We start from the raw sequence: 15802 nt of genomic DNA, 5'->3' as shown, positions 1-15802 counted from the left end.
AAGTCTATGAACAAAGGTCAAAATGTGTGAGTGAGTGAATATATGTTTTGAGGTGGTGGTGCAGGGTATTCAAAGTGGAAGACAGTGGCCAGGTTTGTAAAATATAGGCGGAAAGAGATATGGTTAAAATTAAGATGTAGTAAAAATACAAGTCTTTGACTAGCATGACTGGTGTGGTCTACGAACTAGCAATGTGTGAGACTGTATTTCCAAGTCACTGACTTACCATTTTGTTATCCATTTCTTTCCTCTTCTCAATAGGCATAGAAAATCTGAAGTAGGATATATTTACTTACATTTTTATAAAACCAGCTGCACCAAATGCCTTATCTATATTGACTATAAAATGAATGTTTCTGCTAATGGTCTGACAAAAGTCTCAGCACCATGGCATCCTGAGTAATTGATTTTGCCTGTTGCCTTGACCCCTGGGGTACCCTATACAGTTTAGTGCTATTTTTACCCTAAGGGTTTTTTTTAAAGTGTAGAAAAACAGGAAATTTGGGCTAAGACTTTGATTTATAAAATGGAATGCTTCAAATTCCATATTTATTAATCATAAGCAGTTGTATAAAATGTTTCCTGTGTTGGATCTTTTATGCAACATTTTCAAACCAGTTGCCAAGTAAGATATAAAATGTAAGTGAAAACTTATTCCAAGTTTTTTCTTCATTGAGTTTCCATTCCAACTAGAGAGTACTCAGTTTTAGCTGGTAAACTACTAACTAAAGCAATCTTGTCTCCACTGGTTCTGTTTAAAATGATTACAGATGAAGCTTTCTATTAAAGTTTGCAGACAGTCTGAAGATTAAGCATGCCTATGGCCTGAAGCCAGAGAAATATAATGCTACATAATTTCTTCAAGACATGCGTCCAGGACCAGCAGTTTCTAGACTCTATTTCAGTGGTAGAGAAGTAGATTCAAATGGGAATCTTGAAATCTCAGCTGGTTCTTAGGTAAAACAAAAACCCTGCAAAGTACAAAAGTATCATAGCTAAAGAAGGAAAGATATTATGATCTCTCTTATTTAGAAAGTTAAACTGTCTTGTAGATGCAGATACACTCTAATTTGATGCCAATTAGAACCGGGGCCATGGCCGCTAATATGTCACAGAAGCTGCCAGACGGTCCTAAGAGTCCAGTTACAGATCAGGTCAACATCGGCTTATGCTCCTATGGCAAAGCCTGCACACAGTTAGTAGATCCCTAGGTGCCTCAAGGCATACTGCAGTATCTTGTCACCAGCAGCAAGGTTTTGGGGAAGCAAATGTAGAATCTATTTCATTTCCCTATTTAGCAAATGGAGGTGCTCTCTGAGTGTATGTTCAATGTGTGGAGCTGTATTCATACAAAGCTAATTAAACACAACAGAAATTAAATGTGGAAATGAGCTCAGTTATAAGGACATGGATTCTCCAATTTCAGAAGGAAAAAAAAAAATCAACAATTCTGAATCATGCAAAGGGGGAAAAAAAAACAGGCTTGACAATTGCTTTTGTCAAGATTCTGTATATTAGGTTCAAATTCTTACATCATCTTAAAGGAAATACACTATGATATTTATTTTCTGGGAGCAGTCACTTTAGCTGGCTGCAGTAGGATGCTAAAGAAGATGCAAGTTTATGGGGTCAATTTCCATAGAAGTAAGATGACTTTATGAATAAATACAAATCCCACAGTATTGAAACTTCTTAAACTTTGCTAACTGCATTACAAATGCTGATGTTTACCCCCAGAGAGATGAGGTAAGAAGATGAGGAAGCACCACAGCCAGCCAGCTAACCATTTATAGAATCAATTTCAACAGTATCTGTCTTTGGTAGGTAATAAAGTAATGTCATTTCTTTATGCAGTGATTTTTAAAATATGTACCTGGAGCATGAAGTTAAAGATTTAGAAGAATCACATTTGTCCCAAAACATTTAACAGAAAAACTTATAAAGCATTTAGAAAAGCAATTAATTGGGGGTATGTTTTCAATTACTTAAAGTGTCAAAAATTATATTCTTTAAGAATGAGGCTTCTGGTTTTAACCATGGCAAATCATTTTCAAAACACTACTAAATGAAAATAAAGGAAACTGAAAAGATATAAATCTATAAGGACCAAGAAACCAGAAGAGAGGACAACAGTAGTGGAGAGATTTCAACAATTTTTTGAAAAGTGGAAAGTGGCTGAAACTGGATGGATGCTATCTAGCAGAGGGAGAGAGACAGCTAGGCCCTGGGTTTCTAGAGAGCTGGCAGCTAGCAATAAGTGTGTCTGTTTCACCTACTGGGCCCTGAAAAGGTTGAGTAGTCGGTGGTACAGGGTACTACTGAGGGGAAAGGGCTTGAAATAAAAAGAGACTGGATGAAAGTTTACATTTAAAACGATTTGCCTCCTTCCTACTCCCATCTGGCTCTATCTTCTGTCCAGGCAGCCAAGCAATTATCCTATTACTGCTTCCTCTCATCTTGCTCTTCCTGACAGAAGACTGGAGATTTATGCTCTGGAGAGAATAAGACCAAGAAGTCTAGCACAGGGGAGACAGGGCAGAGATTGAGACTCATCTCCTTTTCTTGTTCCTCTTTCAGGATGTCTCAAGCCAGGTTATACAGTACAGGCAGGAGACTACTGAATTCTTCTCTGGAAAAATAAAATAACCTAAGACAAATGCTACAAGAGAGTGACTTTGGGGGTTCCATAGTAAAAGTCCTGCTTTCTTATCATATCACCCTACCAAAAGGTCTACTAATTGACAAGTCCCATTGATGCACAAAAGTTTTCCATCAACTTTTTAGCATATCTCTCTTCAATATGACTAGAAAGCTAATCAGACATCTAAGGACAGTCTCTAACATGAGAGCAAATAAACAAAAAGAAAAAAGAACCCCAAGGAAACAAATTACAATTACAATACTATTCTTAGAAGTACAATTACAAACAAAATGATTACAAATTATTCAAAACAATTACAATTAGTATTCACAGACAGATGAGGAAAGAATTTCCAGCTATGAAACAAAAACAGGATGCTATATACAAGGGGAAAAAATCAGAAAAAAAATTAAACATTAAAACAAATAAGAAAGTTGGAATAAAAATACAGGAGGAAGGCTTGAAGAAAAGTAGAAAAATCTTCCAGAAGGATGAAAAATAATAAGAAAAAAGTAGTAACAAAATTAGAGAATCAGCTTAAGAGAGTCAACATGACAATAAAAGGTATTATAGAAAGTAAGAATCATATAAAACAGTGGGAAAGAAGTGATAAAAAAAATAAGAAAAACTTTCTGAACTAAAAGAAACTTTCTAGAACATGAAACTGCAAATTCAAAGTCCATTAAGTATACAGTACAATGGATAAGAAAAATACCCACACTAAGGAAAATTACTATGAAATTTCAGAACATCATGGACAAACAAAAGACTCTAAGAACTTCAAAAGAAAAACAGTAACATAAATAATAAAAAGGTCAAAGAAAATAATAGTGTCAGACCTTGCAACAACAGTAATGAAAGCCAGAGCTCAGCGAGACAAAGCTTTCAAAATTATGGGGAAATTTTATTTGCAAATTATAGATTTTTTTATACCCAGAAAAACTATCAGTCAAGTTAAAAGGAAAACGTTTAGATTTCAGTAAACATTCTCAGATATTTAAGGTCTCAAAAAGTTTACTTCCTACTTGCAGATACGAAAGGCTCTATTCTATCACAATAAAGGGCTAAATTAAGAAAGAGGATGACATAGGATTCAGAAAATAGAGAAACCAATCCAGAAGACAACTGAGGGAATAGCAAAGAGAAATCTCAGCTGCTCTGTAAGTCTAGAAAATAACCAATTCCAAGTGGAAAAAAGAGTGTGGAGATGCATAGGAAAGAACAATAACTGTTCTACTTGAGCATATGGAAAATATTATTTATGGGCATGTGGAAGAGATGTTGTAACATATGGGAGCAGTTAACAACAGGAACATAGCAAGTCAGGCAAATGAAGAAATGAGGTAATTATTAATGCCATGAAAATAAACAGTTGTATAAGAAAGTAGAGATGATTATAGCTTCTCTTTTTCTCGGCATTAAGCAGTGTTTCCATGGTCATAATAATGAAACAGTGACAACTGTTGTAACCAAAATGTAATATTGTGTTGGCAGAGGAGGTAGCAGCTGGAGAGGGACCTACCAGGCTCCTCACTGCATGGGATTCTCCAGGCAAGAGTACTGAGTGGGTTGCCATTTCCTTCTCCAGGGGATCTTCCCAATCCAGGGATTGAACCTGGGTCTCCTGCATTCTAGGCAGACGTTTTAACCTCTGAGCCACCAGGGAAGCGGTGAAAAAACCTTTAATAGTGTCTGATTATTGCTTTGGTAAAAAGATAAAATTTATAACAAATTTTATAACAAAAACAAGCATGTTCACTGTAAAAATTAAGACAACGTAGGGACCTCCTTTCATGGTCCAGTGATTAGGAATCCGCCTGCCAATGTGGGGAACATGGGTTCAATCCCTGGTCCGGGAAGATTCCACATGTTGTGGGGCAACTAAGCCTGTGTGTCATGAGTGAGCCCTCAGCTCTAGAGACTGTGCCCCATAACAGCAGAAGCCACTTCGATGAGAAGCCCACACACCTTGACTAGAGAAAGTCTATGTGCAGTAATGAGGACCCAGCACACCCAAAAATAAATAAAATGAATGAGTAAATATTTAAAAAACAAGCAACTTAGAACTGCTTATTTGGTTTGGTCAAAAGTCATTCAATATACACTCACCAAAATGTTTAAATAAAAAGACTGATAACTCCAAAAGTTGATAAGAGAATAAGGCAAGTAAAACTAATATACTGACAGTGTAAGTGGAAAAATGGAACACTCAGTTTTGAAAAAAAGTCTAGCAGTTTGTACAAAACTAAATATGATCCAGCAGTTCTATTCCTGTGTGTTTACTCAAGGGAAATAAAGATTTATGTTAATAAAAAAGCTTGTATATGAATGTTGATTACAGATTTATTCATAATAGACCCTAACAAGAAATAGTCACAGGCATCCATTAATAGAATAATGGATAATAAACTGTGACACATTCATATAACTGAATATTATTTAGTGTTATGGACTGAATTGTGACCCCCATAATTTATATGCTGAAGCCCTAATCCCTAATGTGACCATATTTGGAGACAGGGCCTTTAAAGAGGCAATTAAAGATAAAGAGTTCATAGAGATGAGGTCATAATCCAGCAGGACTTGTGTCTTTGCAGGAGGAAAAGACACCAGGAATGTACATACACAGAGAAAGACCACATGAGGACACAGTGAAAAGGCAGCCATTCACAAGCCAAAGAGAAAAGCACCAGGAGGAACCACACCTGTCAACACCTTGACCATGGACTTCCACCTTCCAAAACTGTGAGAAATACAATTCTGTTGTTTACACCACCCAGGCACTTTGTTATGATAGCACTACAGACTAATACACTCAGCAAAACAAAAGAGAAAGAGAAAACAAAGAAAGACCACTATCATCAACACAGATGAATCTAAACAATATTGTGCTGAATAAAAAACATCTAGAGCCAAAGAGTATACCCTGTATGATTTAATTAGTGTGAAATTCTAGAAAAAGGAAAACTAATTTTGGGGGGAAAACATCAGAACAATGGTTGCCTCAGGGGTAAGCAGTTTTGAAGAAGACATTCGATACTTCTGTATTTTTTTGTATGTCAACTTTACTTTAAAAGGGAAAAAAAGAACTTTAAAATTTTTATTTATTTATAAATATTTTAATAATATTTATATTAAATATTAAAATACATATTTATTTTAAAGTAAATATTGAACTTTAAAAAATAATATGCATGGTGAAGCATCTGAGCAGATTGTACTGATTTTGCAAATTACTTTGAAATGTATCAAAAATAAGGTGATAGATGGATAGTATCTGAGCACACTGTTCAAAACTTTTGGACAGAGACACAATCACATAAGAAATCTTGAAAGGGAATTCCCTGGCAGTTCAGTGGTTAGGACTCTGTACTTTAACTTCTGAGGGCCCAGGTTTGATACCTGGTCAAGGAACTAGGGGAGAAGGAAATGGCAACCCACTCCAGTACTCTTGCCTGGAAAATCCCATGGATGCAGGAGCCTGGCAGGCTACAGTCCATGGGGTTGCTAAGAGTAGGACACAACTGAGTGACTTCACTTTCACTTTTCACATTCATACACTGGAGAAGGAAATGGTAACCCACTCCAGTATTCTTGCCTGGAGAATCCCAGGGACAGAGGAGCCTGGTGGGCTGCTGTCTATGGGGTTGCACAGAGTTGAACATGACTGAAGTGACTTAGCAGCAGCAGAAGCAAGGAACTAGGATCCTACAAGCTCCACGTTGCAGCCAAATTAACAAACAAAAGTCTTTAAAGAAATTAAAGGTGTGCCTTGGCAATTCTCTCAAACACAAGTCTAGGAAGCTTAAGGGGTCTTGTCCAGTAATTGTCTCAGCTGAGGCCCAAGGTACAGAAGGCTTTATCTGTTTCTGTTCTGTAAATTCATTTTGTATCATTTCTTTTTAGATTCCACATATAAGGGAGGCCATACGATATTTCTCCTTCTCTGTCTGATTTATTTCACTCAGTATGACACTCTCTAGGTCTATTCATGTTGCTGCAAATGACATTATTTCATTCATTTTAATGGCAGAGTAATATTCCATTGCATAGCACATGGAACTCTACTCAATGTTATGTGCCAGCCTGGGTGGGAGTTGGGTTTAGGGGGAATGGACACATGTATATGTATGGTTAGGTCCCTTTGCTGTTCACCAGAAACTACAAACATTGTTAACTGGCTATATCCCAATACAAAATGGGCTTCCCTTGTGGCTCAGCTGATAAAGAATCTGCCTGTAATGTGGGAGACCTGGGATTGATCCCTGGATTGGGAAGATCCCCTGGAGAAGGGAAAGGCTACCCACTCCAGTATTCTGGCCTAGAGAATTCCATGGACTATACAGTCCATGGAGTCACAAAGAGTGGGACGTGACCGAGCAAATTTCACTTCACTTTGATACAAAATAAAAAGGTTAAAGTTTGGGGAAAAAAAAAAAAAGATGGTTTATCTGGAAAAGATTTGTGGGTGTGACTTCTGTCTAATAGAGTAAATCCCCAGAAGAATCATAGGAAACCCACAAAATTCCTAAAGTAGTTATATATTCAGAAACTGAGAAGATCAGAGATAAACTCTCAGATTTCTATTGTCAAGAAGCAAGCTGAAAGAGCTGCTTAGTTGCAAATACATGTCACCTTTCTTTTTTTTTTTTAAAGAGAGGATGACTCAAAGGACAGAACAAGAACCTAAAGAGCAGAGCCAAGAACCATAAGACCTTGAGCCTTAAGACTTAATCAAGAAACTCCCAACACTTTCTGAATGTTGTGGACCAATGACTCCGCTCCTCTGGTTTGAACAGAAATGTCTATAAAGTCATCCAGTGTTTGTCTTACTGCTTGGTGTTGGATACATAGAGGTTACATAACTTGTCTCTTTAGTTACACAGGTTGAGAAGAAATATACTCAAAGAGCTATACTTAAGGGATTAAATCCAAGGAACCTCAACGGCATGTGGACTTGATCTATACAATGAAATTCTGGGCACTGAACTCATGCTATAATGGCATCAGATTTTTGCAGCCTTGGGGAGGGGTGAATATATTCTGCATATGTAGTAGTAGTAGCGTTAGTCGCTCAGTCGTGTCTGACTCTTTCAGACTGTATGGAGTGCAGTCTGCCAGGCTCCTCTGTCCATGGGATTCTCCAAGCAAGATTACTGGAGTGGGTTGCCATGCCCTCCTCCAGGGGATCTTTCTGACCCAGGGATTGAACCTAGCTCTCCTGCAATGCAGGCGGATTCTTTACCATCTGAGCTGGGCTACAGGGAAGAACCATTCTGCATATGGGAGGAATGTAAATCACTAGGGGTCAGAGGACAGACTGTACCCAGACCCCAGGATACTGCTGCTGCTGCTGCTAAGTTGCTTCAGTCGTGTCCAACTCTGTGCGACCCCATAGACAGCAGCCCACCAGGTTCCCTCGTACCTGGGATTCTCCAGGCAAGAACACTGGAGTGGGTTGCCATTTCCTTCTCCAATGCATGAAAGTGAAAAGTGAAAATGAAGTCGCTCAGTCGTGTCAGACTAGTGAACATTATATCCTGGTATTCATCCCCTCCTCTTAAATGTAGATCAGATTTACTGATCTACTTCTAATAGCATATGGAGGAAGTGATGTGATGTCAGTTCTGAGTTAGTCTGAGATTAGTTCTGGTTTCAGTCTTGAATGATCTTGCTCATTCCCTCATGGATCATGTGGCCTGGAGGAAGCCAGGGGCAATGTTGTGAGGCAGCCCTAAGGAGAGGCTCACTTGATGAGTAAGTTCAGTTCAGTTCAGTCCCTCAGTCGAGTCCAGCGCTTTGTGACACCATGGACCGCAGCACACCAGGCCTCCCTGTCCATCACCAACTCCCGGAGTTTACCCAAACTCATGTCCATTGAGTTGGTGATGCCATCCAACTATCTCATCCTCTGCCATCCCCTTCTTCTCCGACCTTTAATCTTTCCCATCAGGTGGGAAATGCTCTTTGCATCAGGTGGCCAAAGTATTGGAGTTTCAGCTTCAACATCAGTCCTTCCAATGAACACTCAGGACTGATCTCCTTTAGGATAGACTGGTTGGATCTCCTTGCAGTCCAAGGGACTCTAAAGAGTCTTCTTCAGCTCCACAGTTTAAAAGCATCAATTCTTTGTGCTCAGCTTTCTTTATAGTCCAACTCTCACTTCCATACATGACCACTGGAAAACCACAGCCTTGACTAGACAGACCTTTTCTGGCAAAGTAATGCCTCTGCTTTTTAATATGCTGTCTAGGTTGCTCATAACTTTCCTTCCAAGGAGCAAGCATCTTTTAATTTGATGGCTGCAATCACCATCTGCAGTGATTTTGGAGCCCCCAAAATAAAGTCAGCCACTGTTTCCACTGTTTCCCCATCTATTTGCCATGAAGTGATGCAGCTGGATGCCATGATCTTAGTTTTCTGAATGTTGAGTTTTAAGCCAACTTTTTCACTCTCCTCTTTCACTTTCATCAAGAGGCTCTTTAATTCTTCTTTACTTTCTGCCATACAGGTGGTGTCATCTGCATATCTGAGGTTATTGATATTTCTCCCAGCAATCCTGATTCCAGCTTTGGTTCATCTAGCCCAGTGTTTCTCATGATGTACTCTGCATAGAAGTTAAATAAGCAGGGTGACAATATACAGCCTTGACGTACTTCTTTTCCAATTTGGAACCAGTCTGTTGTTCTGTGTTCAGTTCTAACTGTTGCATCCTGACCTGCATATAGGTTTCTCAAGAGGCAGGTCAGGTGGTCTGGTATTCTCATCTCTTTCAGAATTTTCCACAGTTTATTGTGATCCACACAGTCAAAATAGGTGTTTTTCTGGAACTCTCTTGCTTTGTCCATGATCCAATAGATGTTGGTAATTTGATCTCTGGTTCCTCTGCCTTTTCTAAAACCAGCTTGAACATCAGGGAGTTCACAGTTCACGTATTGCTGAAGCCTGGCTTGGAGAATTTTGGGCATTACTTTGTTAGGGTGTGAGATGAGTGCAATTGTGAGGTAGTTTGAGCATTCTTTGGCATTGCCTTTCTTTGGGACTGGAATGAAAACTGACCTTTTCCAGTCCTGTGGCCACTGCTGAGTTTTCCAAATTTGCTGGCATATTGAGTGCAGCACTTTCACAGCATCATCTTGTAGAATCAGAAATAGCTCAACTGGAATTCTATCACCTCCACTAGCTTTGTTCATAGTGATGCTTCCTAAGGCCCACTTGACTCACATTCCAGGATATCTGGCTCTAGGTGACTGATCATACATACCATTGTTGTTATCTGGGTCATGAAGATCTTTTTTGTAGAGTTCTATGTAGTCTTGCCACCTCTTCTTAATATCTTCTGCTTCTTTTAGGTCCATCCCTGGAGAAGGAAATGGCAACCCACACCAGTAATGTGGGGTTTCTTGCCTGGAAAATTCCATGGACAGAGGAGCCTTGTAGGCTACAGTCCATGGGGTCAAAAAGAGTCAGGCATGACTGAGTGACTTCACTCACTGTTAGGTCCATACCATTTCTGTCCTTAATTGGGCCCATCTTTGCATGAAATGTTCCCTTGGTATCTCTAATTTTCTTGAAGAGCTCTCTAGTCTTTCCCATTCTATTGTTTTCCTCTATTTCTTTGCACTGATCACTGGGGAGGCTTTATTATCTCTCTTTGCTATTCTGTGGAACTGTGCATTCAAATGGATATATCTTTCCTTTTCTCCTTTGCTTTTTGCTTTTCTTCTTTTCACAGCTATTTGTAAGGCCTCCTCAGACAGCCATTTTGCTTTTTTGCATTTATTTCTCTTGGGGATTGTCTTGATTCTTGTCTCCTGTACAATGTCACGAACCTCTGTTCATAGTTCATCAGGCACTCTATCAGATCTAGTCCCTCTATTTCTCACTTCCACTGTATAATCATTAGGGATCTGATTTAGGTCATACCTGAATGGTCTAGTGGTTTTGCCTACTTTCTTTGATTTAAGTCTGAATATGGCAGTGAGGAGTTCAAGATCTGAGCCAGTCAGCTCCTGGTCTTGTTTTTTCTGATTGTCTAGAGCTTTCCATCTTTGGGTGCAAAGAATATAATCAATCTGATTTTGGTATTGACCATCTGGTGATGTCCATGTGTAGAGTCTTCTCTTGTGTTGTTGGAAGACGGTGTTTGCTATGACCAGTGTGTTCTCTTGGCGAAACTCTATTAGCCTTTGCCTTGCTTCATTCTGTACCCCAAGGCCAAATTTGCCTGTTACTCCAGGTGTTTCTTGACTTGCTACTTTTGCATTCCAGTCCCCTATAATGAAACGGACATCTTCTTTGGGTGTTAATTCTAAAAGGTCTTGCAGGTATTCATAGAACCACTCAACTTCAGATTCTTCAGCATTACTGGTTGGGGCATAGACTTGGATTACTGTGATTCTGTCATTTTTGAGACTGCATCCAAGTACTGCATTTCGGACTTTTTTGTTGACTATGATGGCTACTCCATTGCCTCTAAGGGATTCTTGCCCACAGTAGTTGATATAATGGTCATCTGAGTTAAATTCACCCATTCCAGTCCATTTTAGTTCCTAAAATGTCAACATTCACTCTTGCCATCTCCTGTTTGACCACTTCCAATTTGCCTTGATTCAGGGAACTAACATTCCAGGTTCCTATGCAATATTGCTCTTTATAGCATCAGACCTTGCTTCCATCACCAGTCACATCCACACCTGCATGCTGTTTTTGCTTTGGCTCCTTCTCCTCATTCTTTCTGGAGTTATTTCTCCCTGATCTCCAGTATGATACTGGGCACCTACTGACCTGGGGAGTTTATCTTTCAGTGTCTTATCTTTTTGCCTTTTGATACTGTTCATCAGTTTCTCAAGGCAAGAATATTGAAGTGGTTTGCCAGTGGTCCTGTGGACCACATTTTGTCAGAACTCTCCACCATGACCCGTCCATCTCGGGTGGCCCTACACGGCAGGGCTCATAGTTTCATTGAGCTGGACAAGGCTGTGGTCCATGTGATTAGATTGGTTAGTTTGCTGTGATCGTGGTTTTTAGTCTGTTTGTCCTCTGATGGAGGAAGTGAGGCCTGACAACAGCCACCTGAATGAGTTTTGAGGAGGCTTCTTCACAGTGGAGCCACTAACCCTCAGCTCATAACCTGACTGATGACTGATAAGATATAGGTAACAGAAGCTGAGATAAGGAACCTTCTCTGTTTTAAGCTACTAACTTTGGACGTAATTTGTTATGCAACAAGAGATTATTACAAAGAGAGAGAGCATTGCGACACCGTATGGAAAGGAAGAAGGTAAATCAGAGAGTGGACAGGACACAGTCCTCTTTTTTCTTCATCAAGAATAATACTGAAGTTAAAGAGCAGGAGAGATATGAAATGATCACTGTGAAAATAACTAGTAAAAATATGCTGCAGTGAGAAAGATAAGAGGGGAAAGTGATAAGTACTCTTGCTGAAGATTCTTTTATGATCCAAGGAGATAAACAAAAAGCTAGTTCAAGAAAAAAGAAGTTCAGTGTGGTCTCTGAGGGGGAGAGGATGGGTCATGGAACCATTAAAAGACTACTGACATCATGGAGGCATCAATGAAAAGTCACGAAATCCCTCATAAGGGATTACATTCTGGGAACCATAATTACAAAGTCACTAAGGGCTAGCTCTGAAATGACTGATGTTGAGGAGGAAAGAGGGTGATGCAATCTCTAGAAGTAGGGGAGTTCATGATTTATTTTGGAAGCAGTATTTGGAAAAAAAAAAAAAGAACTCTTGGCAAATCTTTATACTCACATTATTAAGGAGGCCAAGGATGATTATTCAGATGTAAAATGGTTGCTAGAGATGATGTAGTTATAAGGGTAAAAAACTTTTATAAAGTTATAAATCTGCTGCTTGAAAAACTGGACAGATGGGAGATGTAGACTCAGTAAGAGAAATGCAGGCCCAGCTATGGCAAAGGAGGAAACACCATCCAACTGGACACATACTCTTACCTGGTGATATTAAAGTCTAAATGTGCATTACAGCTAAAAGCATAAGGCCAGGCAGCTACTATGCAAGTTTAAAAAATCAAAACAAACAAACAAAAAACCTTAAAGAACAGCAAACAACTAAGTGAATCTGAAAAAAAAATTCAAAACTTAAATATAGCAGAAAATAATTTATTTTCCTTTTTTATCCAAGAAAAAAAAAATAAAATTACTGTTAGAAAACAAATACTTGGTTATATGTGCCAAACAAATCATGCACCTATGGCTGTGCTAGGCTACCACAGTGGACACAAATGAAATGCTGGTCCCTAAGGACCTGACCTGCCTCTTGAGAAATCTGTATGCAGGTCAGGAAGCAACAGTTAGAACTGGACATGGAACAACAGACTGGTTCCAAATAGGAAAAGGAGTACATCAAGGCTGTATATTGTCACCCTGCTTATTTAACTTCTATGCAGAGTACATCATGAGAAACGCTGGACTGGAAGAAACACAATCTGGAATCAAGATTGCCGGGAAAAATATCAATAACCTCAGATATGCAGATGACACCACCCTTATGGCAGAAAGTGAAGAGGAACTAAAAGTCTCTTGATGAAAGTGAAAGAGGAGAGTGAAAAAGTTGGCTTAAAGCTCAATATTCAGAAAACGAAGATCATGGCATCTGGTCCCATCACTTCATGGGAAACAGATGGGGAAACAGTGGAAACAGTGTCAGACTTTATTTTGGGGGGCTCCAAAATCACTGCAGATGGTGATTGCAGCCATGAAATTAAAAGATGCTTACTCCTTGGAAGAAAAGTTATGACCAACCTAGATAGCATATTCAAAAGCAGAGACATTACTTTGCCGACTAAGGTCTGCCTAGTCAAGGCTATGGTTTTTCCAGTACTCAAGTATGGATGTGAGAGTTGGACTGTGAAGAGTGCTGAGAGCCGAAGAATTGATGCTTTTGAACTGTGGTGTTGGAGAAGACTCTTGAGAGTCCCTTGGACTGCAAGGAGATCCAACCAGTCCATTCTGAAGGAGATCAGCCCTGGGATTTCGTTGGAAGGAATGATGCTAAAGCTGAAACTCCAGTACTTTGGCCATCTCATGCGAACAGTTGACTCATTGGAAAGACTTTGATTCTGGGAGGGATTGGGGGCAGGAGGAGAAGGGGACGACAGAGGATGAGATGGCTGGATGGTGTCACTGACTTGATGGATGTGAATCTGAGTGAACTCTGGGAGTTGGTGATGGACAGCGAGGCCTGGCGTGCTGCGATTCATGGGGTCGCAAAGAGTCGGACACAACTGAGCGACTGAACTGAACTGAAGGTGCTTATGGACTAGCTGGAGACTCAACCTTTATGTGCATAAACAGCTTGAGGAGGACTCAAGAAAGCACAGTCAGCCTGATGAAAAGGTGGTCCTTGGGGTGATGAGATGTGTTCCAGAGGGAGCAGAGCATCAGGAGACAGGACGGGGAGGCCAGAGAGGAGCTCAAGGGACTGTGTGGTACTAGGGCTGGAAGAGGAAAGATTCCCAGCTCTAGTATCAAGGTGGGGGACCCTTCAAGGAGGGGCTGATGATAGGACAAGGGTCAGGGGGCTCCACTGGCAGCAGAGTCAGGGAGCTGATGCCTCACAGCTGGGACATGGAGGCTTGAGATGGGAAGAGTGGTAAGAAAACTGGGATTCCAGTCTAGTCATTCATGCCTCCTTTTCACAAATGAGTGTCAGTTCAGGGGAGGTTCTGTGCCAGCGGCAGTGAAGATGCACAGAGGTGTACAGCCTGGTGGGGAGACCGGGGAGTGAGATGGATAACACTTAAATAAGGCAGAGGGCACAAGGAGATCCCTGTGTGAATTCTCTGATCAGGGCAGTAAAGACAGGCCTGGGAGAGTGATTAGGGCCCTGTGTCTACCTAGGACCTTGATTCTTTAAAGCTATTTGTTAGCAAAAGAAATCAGAGCAGGGTGAAAGAGGTTAAAATGAACAGTCGAATCTTAATTTTTTGTGATTTTTTTTTCCCTTAGCAGAAAATACCGATGGTATGTGACCAACAAAGCACTTGATGACGCAGTAAATCTAATTTTTCCAAGCTGAATGAGGAAGGACAGGTGGAAAGGGAACTGGAAGCAGTGTCATTCTCAGGGAGTGCCTTGAAGGCAGTCAAATGGGTCATAACTCCTGGTACCCCTTACTCTGAGCTTCAGGTTCTTTGTCAAATGGGATCTCCCTGCCCTCCCAGGGCAGCTGTGAAGATTGTGAGTCATGACCTTACACAGCGCCTGTGCTGAGTGCTCAACCAATTGTTTTATTGTTATTGAAACGGGTTGCTGAAAGATAGGTGAATGCTCACGGCAATTAAGAACATGTTTAACTTTTTCTTCCTCAGTTTTTCTCTTTTCTTCCTGTGGTTCTCTGTCATTTACCTAACTTGATCGTGGGAAAAGAAGACTCAGGGAGGAAGAAGGTAAAAAAAATAGGTGGATATTCAGCAAGGCGAAAGCTCTGCCAATAAAAAGAGTACAGATTCAGACCTGAGTGAGCTTATTAAAGCAAATTTATTCTTTCACCAAAGAGCCCAGAAAAAGTGAGGTGCAATCAAAAAGAAAATCAAGGGAGAAAGTAAGGAAAAAGAAAGTCAATGGGCTACAAAGGATACTGGGAAACAAGTTCTGCAGTGAGGCACCGATTAGAGGCGGAGGTTAAAGAAGGCATGACTATGGTGTGGTCAGTGGAGTAAGTTAAGATAAAAATCAAACCCCATCTTGGTGAGATAAATTGAAAAGCTAAAGATGTTAACCTGTAGGTCTTAGAAAGAATGGTTAAAACTGAAATTTATATAGGACGTTGGAGTTAAATATTTAATGAGTGGAGAGAAAACCAAGATGGATTATACATTAACTATGTAAATTTTTCTGCACCCCCCCACCCCGCAAAGAAAAAATAAAAGACCTGAAGTATATTTATTTCACTATAACATTTATCACTTCAGTGCTTACTCTTTGCCAACCACTGTTTAAAGAGCTTAATCATTTAATCCCCGCAGCAACTCTGTGAAGAAAATACAATTAATATCATTTTACCAATAGAGAGATGAGGCACAGAGAGTTTAACTTGCCCAAGGAATCATAGCTTGCAGGTAAACGCAATGCAAAAACTGCTTCCCACAGTTATCCTAAGCCTGGTCACAA

General features: G+C 40.0%; 1 protein-coding gene and 1 long non-coding RNA gene across 9 annotated transcripts in view; one reads left to right on the top strand and one right to left on the bottom strand.

The window, feature by feature from the left end:
* Positions 1 to 15802, bottom strand: part of CMSS1 (cms1 ribosomal small subunit homolog) — a 394573-nt gene that overhangs the window by 25712 nt on the left and 353059 nt on the right. The gene's annotated exons all lie outside the window — the stretch shown is intronic.
* LOC121816330 (uncharacterized) overlaps positions 1 to 15802 on the top strand; it is a 52892-nt gene that overhangs the window by 29019 nt on the left and 8071 nt on the right. For all 4 annotated transcript variants that reach the window (XR_009600926.1, XR_009600924.1, XR_006055888.2 and 1 more), the window contains one exon: positions 5239 to 5386. This is a non-coding gene — a long non-coding RNA (uncharacterized LOC121816330). The remainder of the gene's footprint in view (positions 1 to 5238; positions 5387 to 15802) is intronic.

This window comes from Ovis aries, chromosome 1, assembly GCF_016772045.2.
Source record: "Ovis aries strain OAR_USU_Benz2616 breed Rambouillet chromosome 1, ARS-UI_Ramb_v3.0, whole genome shotgun sequence".
NCBI lineage: Eukaryota > Metazoa > Chordata > Mammalia > Artiodactyla > Bovidae > Ovis > Ovis aries.
This window is presented reverse-complemented; position numbering and strand designations above follow the sequence as displayed.